The sequence below is a fragment of the Rosa chinensis genome, chromosome 4, assembly GCF_002994745.2.
Source record: "Rosa chinensis cultivar Old Blush chromosome 4, RchiOBHm-V2, whole genome shotgun sequence".
Classification (NCBI taxonomy): domain Eukaryota; kingdom Viridiplantae; phylum Streptophyta; class Magnoliopsida; order Rosales; family Rosaceae; genus Rosa; species Rosa chinensis.
This window is the reverse complement of record NC_037091.1, coordinates 1,291,146-1,304,279: the sequence shown is the minus strand read 5'-3', so window position 1 is coordinate 1,304,279 and position 13,134 is coordinate 1,291,146.

Sequence of the window (13,134 nt, the reverse complement as noted above, 5' to 3'; positions counted from 1 at the left end):
GATGCACTAGATCATGGTTGAAAAAAATCGTCGTCTCTCTGGCTAGTAGACAACAGATTTATTCTAGAAATCGTTGTAATTTACTATCTTCATCATCACCAACAACGTTGTCAATTTAGAAACCGATGTAACAATTTCTCAACACCAACGTTTTTGACGAGAAACTGTTGTCTAATGAAATTGGAAAATACCTTTCAACTAAAAACTGATGTATACAATCCTCGAAGTCAACATTTTTTTGGTAACAACCGTTGTGTATGAAAGTTGTTGAAGGCCAAAAGTGATGTGTTAATTATAGTACCGCATCGGTATCCGAGTGAAAACAGTTATTGAATGATTAAATATATAACGGTTTATTTAGTGCTAACGGTATGTGTTAAGTATATCTACAACGATTTTTGAATAAAAGCCGTTGTACTTTATTAAGTTCAACATCGGTGAAGTACCGTTGTGGAGTGAAGTGTTAAAAGACAACACTCACCTAGACAACGAAAATATATTTTTTCAGACAATGGTGCGGAACCGTTATCTATTTTCAATTTTGTACTAGTGTAAATATAACTCTAGCACAAGTTCAAGTACTTACAGGAGCTCCTGAGCTGGATGATCCCTGCAAGTCAAACAATTTGGTTTTGCTGATCATACACAAAGCAACAAAGCAACAAAAGGTTCAAATCTAGAACAAAGTAAGCACCAAGTCATCACTAACCTTCCAAACAAGCATGGCATCTTGATTGGTTCCCTTCTTGCCTTACTAAGTATACAAGTAAGCAACTTTGCTGCTACCATTGCTAATCAACCTGCCAGGAATCTCAACTGATGACCTACATCTCCTCTATCACCCACCTTTTCACCTCTGGTTTTCTTCCTCGTAATCCATCTCTTTGAGCTCTTTGGAGGAGAAGAAGTACCAACATCCTTCATAATGCTCAACTCCAGAGTACCAATCCTTTTCCCTAAATCAACAATTACAAATTCTGGGTAACCTAGAAATAGCCAAGAACTTAAATCAAACCTTCAAAATCAATAATTTGCATTGATTCAATAAATTTCAAACAAAACCCAAAATTTTCTAATCTAACCCATCGACCTGGTATTGCATTTATCCCCAAATTTCAACATTTTCCGTTTCAATCCCAAATCCATAGCTCCATATCTAACTCCGATACTCAAAACCACAAAAAATCCAAATCCCAACCCCAATAGCTGATTTCCGCAATCAAAATTACTTACCAGAATGTTATCTCGTCCTGAATCGCTATCGAAATCGGGAAGCCTTGTAAAAATTGAAGCGAATCCCAAACCCTAATTTTATCCGACTCCGATTACAGACCCCAGGCAATCGATTAAGAGCAATTTCAACGGAGGAAAGTGAATGCGAAGCGATGACAATCGAGAGGAGAGTCGAGTTTGCCAGCCTTAACCGTAAAAACTCGGTTGGGGATTTTCATAGAGCTCTTTTGATTTAGGGATCCTTCGGGTTAACGCGTTCCAACGAAGAATCCCGACCCAATCACCAGACCAACGAATTGAAATGGAGTTTCTAGAGAAAAACTATAAAACTGGGAGAGTGAGAAGATGGTGATGGCCGAGTGTTTTGACTTTTGAGAAGAGGGTGTTTTCAGAATGATAGTGTTTTGCTAGAAGAAAAGGCCGAGTGTTTTGTTCTAGTGCTTGGAAATAAATCAAGTGGGAGACAAAAGTCACAAAACTCTCTAAGCCTAGCCTAGATAAGTTGTCAAAGGCGCGAGCAGCTGACTCCTTTTATTTTGTATTCATGAATCAGACAACACATAAATGAAGTTATGTTGTCTGATTCTGAAGACATTTAATTTGAGCTGAGGCAGTAAGGAGGGAACATTGCCGCTTGTGTGCAATCAAAAAATCAATTTTGGTGCTAGGGATAAACATTTCTCATTCAGACAACACAAATAAGTAATTACGTTGTAGGAGTACATATATGTAACTTACATTTCAATCAAAATTTGCTCGTTTTGGAGGGAAATGAATGACAATTTAGATGCACCTTCCTCACTTGGACAACAGAAAGAAAAAAACTGTTGTGTGACATTTTATAATCTACATTCATACAACATATATAACTATTATGTTGTACTATGTAGCAAAAAATCAGTGCATGTGAGGTAGAATTTGGAGCTGAATTTGAGTGAAGGTAGGAGGGAAATGTGCCGCTCATTTTTCTTTTCATTCACACAACGAACCAACCTTATAAGTGTTGTACAACGTTCTTCTATCTAAAAAATTATGAATTGTAACATCTTCGCACAACGGAAGCTCCTTCAACATGTTGTATGAGGCAATTTCCATCAACACACAACATAAATTTTTTTTTCGTTGTGTGAAAAGCGTAGTCTGTTAAGGTTCTTGGCGTAGTGTTGGACAATGCATTGGGTGGAAATTTTCTTAAGAAAGGTCCTAATGCCGCTTGGGATATTTGTGAGGAAGTGGCTACCCAATCCGGTCAATGGGATAATCATCAAAGGAGAAGAGGAGGTAGAGATGACCACACCACATCTAGAGGCCGAGTTGATATGGATCCTCGTGGTAGAGGCGTGTACGATGTTTCTCACGTTGATAAAGATGATGGAGTTATGAATTTCAAGCTTGAGAGGCTTGAAGCAAAGATTGACAAGAAATTTGAGATGCTTCTTCAAGCGCAAAAGGGTAGTGGTTCGTCTTCTTCACATGTCAAGAGTGTTACTTCTTCACATCTTTGCTTGATTTGTGAGTCTCCTAATCATTCCACTCATGATTGTCACTTGGCTTCACAATTTCTGAAATTTGTTGAGGAGCAAGTTAGAGCTATTAATTCTTATCAAAGGCCACCAAGAAATGATCCTTATTCTACTACATATAATCCGGGTTGGCATAACCACCCAAATTTCTCATGGAGAGATGGTGGAGGGTCTTCTAATGCACACCAAGGTGGTTCTCATTCATATGGAGGGAATCAAGGCCTTAATTCTTCATCCTTTGGACCCCACGGCCATGGTAACACACAATTTAGTGGACAAAATCTTCATGGACGGCAAGCATCTAGTTACAATTCTCAAGGCCAAGGGCCATCTTTTGGTGCTCCAAATGTTTATGGAGGAGCCCCACATGATACTCAAGGGTTTGGTCAAAGTTCCCATTCATTTGGAGGTGCCAATCCTACACAAAATGCTCATCCCGGATTTCAAAATAGGCAAGCACCACAACCGGAACCAAAGAAGTCTCATATGGATGATATATTGGCCGCCCTAGCCCAAAGTCATACTTCTCTTACACAAAGCCAAGCGAAGACCGATCAAACTCTTAATATTCTTGCTCAAGGTCAAAGTTCGCTTGCACAATGTGTGGGAAAATTAGAAGTCCAAATGGGACAATTAGCTAAAGAGCTTGGAGCACGTCCACATGGTGCATTACCTACACAACCGGATCAAAATCCGAGACATGAGCAAGCTAAGGCTATTACTGCACTTTGAAGTGGGAGGGTTTATGACAATAAGGTACGCATGCCTAAATCTTCTAACTCCCCTTTGAATGTGCATGTTGATATGTATGCTCCCACTTACCCCACATCACATTCTTATGATACACATGTTTCCACCCCTATACATGATTCCCATTCTTCACTTTCATATTCTAATGATGATGATCATGTGTTAGTTGAGGATTACAGTGATAATGATGATGATAATGTGTTGCATTCATATGGGGCCAAGGGGGAAGAAAATGTACCTCTTGGCCATGTTGCTAATGATAATGTGCATATGCATCGTACTTTTATTTCAAAGGAGGATGGGAACCGGGGGAAGAAAATGTACCCTCAAAAATTGGAGTGGGTGATGTGACTTTGGATACAAAAGGCAGAAATAAAGGGGTGGATAAGGAAGCCGGGGAGGAAGAAAATGTACTTCCCGGAGGTGCACAAGGAAGGAAGACCTCTTTATCTCATTCTACATCTTTAAAGTCTCAAGCTTCTAATTCTTCATCCGCACCGCCTAAGCATGTGCATTTTGGCCCCACTACTCCTTTATCATCACCTAGGGATCTTCATCAAGGGGGGAGGAATAAGGCAAAAGCTACTTCATCTTCTTCTATTGATACACATGGTTCATCCTCAGGTTTGAGTTCTAATGGTTCACCGCCTATTTCGTCATCTAGTGAGCATCAGGAACAACATCAAGGGGGAAGTAATAAGGAGGAAGACTATTCTCATGTACCTTTGGATTCTAGGGATAGGAATGGACCGATCCATTCTACACTAGGCGAGGCCTTGAGGGCTAAGAACCCTAGTGGGAAGGTTACCACCCTTAGGGGTTCAAGGGGGAGTCTCACTTTTTCTCCACCTCTTGATTTGAACCCATTAGAGCCTAGACTTTCCTATCCACAAGTTAAGAGGGTTCAAGATCAAAAGAAGAGGAAGGAGACACAAAAGGAAGAGTTCATTGAGCTATTCAAGTCCGTTAACATCAATATCCCATTACTTGATGACATTAAGCAAGTACCGGCCTATGCAAAATGTTTGAAGGACATGCGCACTAATAAGAGGAAGTTTGTGGAGAATGAAGATATATACTTAAGTGAGCAAGTATCGGCCATACTTCAAAGGAGGTTGCCTCCTAAGCTTAGTGACCCCGGATCTTTTACTATTCCATGCACCATTGGGTCACGACACTTTGATCGAGAATTATTGGACTTGGGGGCTAGTATCAACCTGATGCCATATGATTTGTACAAGACTTTGTCATTGGAGCCAATTAAGCCTTTGAAAATTAATCTTAAGATGGCGGATAAGAGAATTAAGTACCCTCATGGAGTGGTGGAGGATGTTCTTGTCAAGGTAAATTAGCTTTATGTGCCGACTGATTTTGTAGTACTCGATATGGACTCTCCTTCTTGTGAAGATGATGATGATGATGAGTTACCTGTCATTTTTGGTAGAGCTTTTATGGAGACCGCCAGGGAGAAGATTGATGTTCAAAAGGGTCTACTCACCATGACAGTCTTTGACACTACTATTGTGTTTCGTATTTTTGATGCTATGAGGAGTCCGTTATATTATCTTGATGAGTGCTTTCAGATTGATGTTATGGATGACATAGTTGGGAAGAACTTTATTGAGCATTCATCGACTAATTACATGGAGACTTGCATTGCGTAAGGTGGAACTAAATTTGAGGGTGAGGAGCACATTGAGGCTATTGCACATTTGGAGGCTTTGAGACCATATGTTCCTAGACGTGTTACACCAATTTTACCTTTACCTCCCTCTAGTACACCACTTATTCCTTCATATGAGACACCACCAGATTTGGAGCTGAAGAGTTTACCTTCGACATTGAGATATGCATTTCTAGGAGAGATGAGTACATTACCTGTGATTATCTCGTCGAAGTTGAGTAAAGTTGAGGAAGATAAGCTTCTGAGGGTATTTCGTGAGCATAAGAGAGCTATTGGTTGGACCATTGCCGATATCAAAGGCATTAGTCCATCCAAGTGTCAGCATCACATTTACTTGGAGGAGGGGAGTAAGCCCACATGAGAGGCTCAGAGGAGGTTGAATCCTCCCATGATGGAGGTAGTGAAGAAGGAGATTATTAAGCTTCTAGATGTTGGAGTCATTTTCCCGATTTCTGATTCACCGTGGGTTTCACCAATTCAGGTTGTCCCCAAGAAGGGAGAAATTACAGTAGTGCAGAATGAGAAGGGTGAAGATGTGCCATAGCGAGTTCAGAATGGATTGATTACACGCATTTTTATGTGCGTAATTACGTTCTAAACACTAGAATTAAGCTAATCTCCAAAGTAATTATTATGTAATTATTATGTAATTAATCCATTTTTATTTATTTTGTAGGAAATAAGCAGAGTTGTAGAAACCGAGATAAATTGGCTCGAAATTGGAGTAACTGGGAGTTTTTGACAAAATAGATGAAGCCGGTCAACTGCAGTCAAATGTTATGAAAAGAGCTGAAAATATGTGGAAGAGCATTAATTGTGAAAATTGGAGAAGGGAAAATGGTTAATTAAATGAATATTAATTAACCAATTAATCAGTTGGTTAATTATTCTTGCCAAAAGCCAACAGCACACCACGTGCTCCTTGTTCTCTTCTCATTTTGTGACATCACGTGGCACACCTCAGCTTGTCCCATCTTTCTCTCTCTTCACACAAGATCCCAGCCCCCCACTTCAATTAAGGATTCACTCCTCTCTCTCAGATGAAATCACAACCCATATCTCATTCCATTCTGTCTCACCTCTGAACCCCAATTCCGCCGCATACCCTATATCCCATCAGACCTCACTCTTATTTTCCCTCTCCTTCCTCTCTCACGTCCGGACCCAATTAACCCTATTCTTCTTCACTTTCTGCCGCACTCCCCACCATCACCCTTCTCACTCTCCCTCTCTCAACCTACACCCAAAACCACTTCTCCTCATCATTTCTTCTCCTCACCAAGAACAATTTCATCACCTCACCAAGATCCACTCCACCTCACTAAGATTTATTTTCCTCCTCACCAAGATCCACCATCACCTCAACAAGATTTACCTCACCAAAATTCCATCAAATCCTCATCAATTTCTCAAGGGATTTCAAGAGGCATCAAGATTTGAGATTGAGTATAGTGGGAAGCCATCAATCAAGACTTGTCATAATTGCTCCATAGCAATTTGTGACTTGTTCTTGTTACTTTTCACTCTTCTTCACCTTTACCTCTTTAGTTAATTGATGTATTTTGTTGTTGATTTGTGGATGGGTTGTGAGTAGTCTATTTAGGAAGCTAGGGTTTGAGCCCTAGCATGGATTTAATGTAATAAATATGTTTTGATTTAATGGTTTTCAATTTCGTGTTTGGCATATGTTCTATTCTATAATATTTGGCTTAGATACATGCTTAGGAGCTTGATTAACTCTTGAATGTGTAGATGAACATGTCTAGAAAAATTAGGGGATCTAATCATTTCTCTAATTTATGGCTAGGATACTTGTTTAGAACATGGTTAGCTACAATACCAATTTCGATTGCCGTATTGGCTAACTTTGGAACCTTGATTCTAGGACTCTTCGCCTTTTGGTGCAACTAGAGGCCCTAACAAGGCTCTAGATTGTCCCAATTGAGTTTCTACGACCCTTGATCCTGGGTAGGAATATCTTTTAAGGAATTTATTGACCCATGAGCCTTGAAAAGCCTTGGGTACGGTTTTTGATGCCACTATGAATTGAATGACCATTGTCGGAATATATTTGTGCATTAAATTTGGCTAGGAGGATACCCTAGTGACCTAATTTTCATTTCTTGATAAGTTTCTATTATTTTTATCTTTAGTTGCAATATTAATTTTCAATTGTCAATTTTATTTTTCACAATCAAAATCAAATTTCATAAACCACTTTCATTGTCAATACCACTTGGTTGTGGGTTTCCGCATTTATTTGTGGTTCTCTTGACCAATTTTAGGCTTGGTTGTTCCGAGCCTGGCATGTAAATAGTTTGGTGCTATTTTTCTAGGTTCTTTGTTAATTGTTAGTGACTTAGTAATTGGCATAACCAAGGATAGAAGTTAGCTTTTCAATCCCCGTGGTACGATAATTTCGGGTCTAAATATTTCCCACTTCTTTGATGACCGTGCCCTTATTGCGCGTAAGTTGCATTCAAGCACAACAAATCATGGATGGAGGGTTTGTATTGATTATAGGAAGCTTAATGGAGCTACAAGGAATGATCACTTTCCACTACCTTTCATTGATCACATGTTGGAGAGATTAGCAGGTCATAGCCATTATTGTTTCCTAGATGGATATTTGGGGTATAATCAGATTGCTATTGCTAAAGAAGACCAGGAGAAGACTACTTTCACATGCCAGTTTGGTACTTTTGCTTATAGGAGGATGCCTTTTGGACTTTGCAATGCACTCGCCACTTTCAGAGGTGTATGATGGCATTGTTCCATGACATAACTGAGCGCTTTATGGAGATATTTATGGATGATTTCTTGATTCATGGTGATTCCTTTGGTGATTGTCTTCGACACTTAACCCTTGTTCTGGAACGGTGTGAGGAGACCAATTTGGTCCTCAATTGGGAAAAGTGACACTTTATGGTGGATGAGGGTATTGTGTTAGGGCATGTAGTATCATCACGTGGCATTGAGGTGGATAAGGCGAAGATTGAGTTGATTTCTAGTTTACCACCACCGAAGAATATGAAATGAGTTAGGAGTTTCCTTGGGCATGCAGGCTTTTATAGACATTTTATTCAGGATTTCTCTCAGATCACCAAACCATTGTGTGACTTGCTAAGCAAGGACGTGCCATTTGAGTTAACTTCAGAGTGGTTACAGGCTTTTGAGCTACTTAAGGAGAAGTTGACCCATGCACCTATCATGATTGCACATGATTGAACTAGACCATTTGAGTTAATGTGCGATGCTTCATATTTTGCTATGGGTGCTATTTTGGGTCAAAGGATTGAGAAAGTACTCCATGTGATTTATTATGCTTCTTGAACTTTGAATGATGCACAAGTCCACTACACTACTACCAAGAAGGAGCTCCTTGCTATTATCTTTGCATTAGAGAAGTTTTGGAGTTATCTTCTAGGGAGTAAGGTGATTGTTCACACAGATCATGCGGCATTGAGATATTTATTGAGCAAGAATGATGCCAAGCCTCGTTTGATTCGTTGGGTGTTATTACTCCAGGAGTTTGATATAGAGATCAAGGATAAGCCGGGTCGAGAGAACCTTGTTGCAGATCATTTGTCTAGACTTGAGTTTGGCAGAGACTCTTCTGATATACCATTGACTGAGCATTTTCCCGATGAGTACTTATTTCATGTAGACACTGAGATGCCTTAGTTTGTAGACATTGTGAACTATTGGGCTAGCAATTGTACTTTCATTCCGGATAATTATGATGCACAGGCCAGGAAGAAGTTTCTTAGAGATGCTCGGTCATATATTTGGGATGACCCGTACTTGTGGAAGGTGGGTAAGGACCAGGTGATTAGACGATGTATTCCTCAATGGGAGGCCCCTGAGATTATTTCATTGTGTCACTCATCTCTATGTGGAGGACATTTTGGTGGAAGGAGGACAACTTTTAAGATTCTTCAGTCAGGTTTCTTTTGGCCTACTTTGTTTCGAGATTGTCATTCTTTTGTACTTCAATGTGATAGATGCCAGAGGACCGGGAATATATCCTCCAAGGTCCAAATGCCTCTCACTAACATTATGGAGGTTGAGATTTTTGATTGTTGGGGTATAGACTTTATGGGACCGTTTCCAAAATCTCATGGGAATGAATATATCATAGTCGCGGTTGATTATGTTTCGAAGTGGGTTGAAGCCAAGGCCACAAGGAAGAATGATTCTAAGGTAGTCACCAAGTTCTTGAAAGAGCATATTTTTTCTCGATTCGGGACTCATAGGATTATTATTAGTGATGGTGGTACACATTTTATCAACGGACTTTTGATGCTTTGTTGAGGAAATATGGGGTCAAGCATAAGGTTGCCACACCTTACCATCCTCAAACTTCAGGTCAAGTAGAGGTGTCAAATATATAGGGAGATTAAGGGGATTTTAGAAAAGACGGTCCACTCTTCTAGAAAGGATTGGACTATTAAGCTTGATGATGCTTTATGGGCCTATCGGACCGCATATAAAACTCCTATTGGCATGTCTCCCTTTCGCTTATGCTATGGAAAGAATTGTCATCTTCCGGTTGAGCTTGAGTACAAATCTTGGTGGGCTATCAAATTTTTGAATTTTGACTTGGAAGCTAGTGGTGACAAGTGGAAACTTGACCTTTGTGAGTTAGAGGAAATTCGGGAGGAGGCATATGAAAGTGCCAAATTTTTTAAGGAGAAGACAAAGGAGCTACATGATCGAAAATTGGTGAAGAAGGCCTTTGAGCCCAAACAAAAGGTTCTCCTATACAACTCTAAACTTCGTCTCTTTCCAGGAAAATTGAAATCAAGATGGAGTGGACCCTATGAATTAGTGGAAGTGTTCCCTCATGGTGCTATTGAAGTAAGAAATTTGAATGATGGGAGAACTTTCAAGGTAAATGGGCACCGGCTTAAACCATATCATGACTCCACTTTTGATTCTCATCATGAGGTGACTTACCTCGATGATGCTTCTTGAATAATGAAAAACTCTATGGACCGGCAATGAAGTCCTTAAACAAAGCGCTCACTAGGGAGGCAACCCTAGCAATACTTGTGATGTTTTCTTTGTTTGTGGTAGTTTGTTGTAGTTTCGTTCTTATCATTTTTGGGAGGTTGGGAGGTGCTTGAGGTGTGGATAATAAGGAGATATTTTGAGCTACAATTCTTATGTGGAGGTTACGGATGATAATTTTGGGTCGTTGATTGATGCGACCAAGGCTATGAGCTTAATGGAGGACCCATGTCCTTATTCTCTGAAGTGGCCTATTGGGTGACGCATTGCTCTAGGACATTCGATGTTCAAAATTGAGTCGATCATTTTATGAGCACCTCGAGCTATTATGGTGTATACGGAAAGAAGTCAAGGCTTTGTGCCTTGAGGTTGGTGTCTCATTTTGGTCTTCTCCAAAGGTCGTGAGCAATTGAGGTGTCAACAAAGGTTTTCCGTATCTTTTCTCCTCATTTAGATTTTTATTTTCGTAGTTAATTTTTATGCTTTCACCCGGACTTCACTCTCATGCCTAACTCCGACACGGATTTAGCTTTTGAGCTCACTTTACAACATTGAGGACAATGTTGGTTTTAAGTGTGGGGGTGAGGGCTCGGGTGCCCTGTTTTCGTCACTTAAAAAAAAATTAGATTGGCTTTATGTAATTATATTTTAGTGGTTAATGCCTTTTCCAACCCCAATGACGAGCCATGGACTTAACTTGTTGTGATTGTGAATAGATTGAGCATGATCTAGGACTTTGAATTTGTCTTGTAATTGATTGTATATGTGATCTATGCTTGACTATATGTGTGAACATAGCCTAAGGTTAGGTTGGTTCATCATAATTAGAGAAACATATAGGTGATTTGATTAACTTGCATGCCTTATTTGTGAACTTTTGTGCCTATATCTATAGTGTATGCATTGTTCATTCACTTTTTCTTTCATGTGTGTACAATTTTATGACATTGCCTATCTACAACTTACTTGAGACCTCTCGAGGCTACTTTTAGCTTGCGACGGGATAGAAAGGATTGAGGCAATTAGGCTTAATACCACCATGGCCAAAGAAGCATGTGCCCAAAGACATTTATACTACTAGATTGCCACTTTGAGCCTATGTATATATTTAGCCTTTTTGTTCATTCGCACCACAAATCCCTACCTAACCTAAACACTCTTATCCTACCCTTCCATGGTAGTTGGTGAAGCGATTCGAGAGAATGACTTTATGTTTGAGTACTTCACAAGAAATAAAAAGTCAAAAGTGTGAGGTTACAAAAGAATAAATGTGGGGGTGAGTGTTTGTATAGAAAAAAAAGTTCTCAAAAAAAAAAAAAGAAGTTGTGAAAATAAAAAGAAAAGTAAAAAAAAAAAAAGGGAAAAGAAAAGAGAAAGTGTTGAAAAAAAATAAAAAATATATTACATAATTTAGTTAGTAGGTTGTACATTGGGATTAGAGTGAGTGACTTAGCATTCAAAAGCAAAAGTCATATATCTCTACAAGAGAGAGTTGCTTCACTGATTTCCATGAACTTTGTCTTTCCCTATCCTTCATTTCTACTAGCCACTTGCCTTTAGCCCCATTACAACCAAATGAAAGACCTCTTAATCTTGAATGTTGTGGGCTACCCAGCGGAGATGAGATCGAAGGGCAAGCATATGGCTGCGCGTGTTATGAAATTGCTTTTGAGTGAAACACATATAATCCCTAAACACCTGAGCGGTAATATTTAGTAAACCTATGTGAGTTTAGTGGGTTATATCGGGTCTTCTATGTGCCTATTTGATTATGGTGGATTGATTTGACGTATGGATATCACATGCATATAATTGAGCATATCTATTACATGTGCATCTTAATTGCCTCACAAATTCATAATTCCTTTGTCATGCTTACATCTACTTCATGATCATATACATAATTAGTTCTTCGAGGGTTATGGTTGGAAAGGCTAATATCGTATTTTACTTATGTTTGTGAGTTAGTAGATTTTCGGATTTTGTTTCATTTAGTTTGCTTGGGGACAAGCAAAGTTCAAGTGTGGGGGTGCGATTACATGCATTTATATGCTTGTAATTATATCTAAAACACTTGAATTAAGCCAATCCTCAAACTAATTATTATGTAATTAATCCATTTTTATTTATGTTGTAGTAAATAAGTGGAGTTATGGATTTCGGAAGAAGTTGCGCAAAAATAGAGCTAATTGGAGTGTTCGACAAAAAGTCAACAATGATCAGGAGTCAATGCCCCAAGCAAATATGTGAAAATCATTGGTTTGAGTTCGGAAAAAGCAAAAGAAGAAGAAGAAAATTGAAGCAAAGAAAAAGTTGTATTAAATAATTTTTTGATTAATTAACCCTTGTATTAATTAATTCAGAGATTAATTAATCAAGGGATTAATTAATCATGCTCAGCCAAATGCCCCATGTTGCAATTAAACCTTAATTGCTTGCTTGTTAATTGAAGGCTACCACGTGCTAGAGTGGAAGGCCACATCCCTATCTTTCCCCTTGCCCACTCCCATGCTGCCACATGGCAGCCCCTATCCCATCATTTCCTCTTAGTTACACTACTAGAATTATGCTCTCAGACATCGGCCAAAAACCGATGAGAAAAAAAAACCCGACCGATGTCTTAGTGGGTGATGAGAAAGATCCGGAAAATCCAGACATCAGTTTTTAGCCGATGTCTAGTATCAGTATACACATCGGTTCCTAATTATAAATCGATGTAAATAGGTTGAAATAATAACAAACTTACATGTTTTACTATTGTTAAACCCACATTTTATTGTATTTAATGCTTAAAGAAATATAGATTACACAACACAAGTTTGCGTTTTAACATCGTTATTGATTTAAGAACCGATGACTGATACTGTTACAGACATCGGTTCCCATTTTGGAACTGATGTCTGGTACTCAGTAACATATCGTTTTCGACAA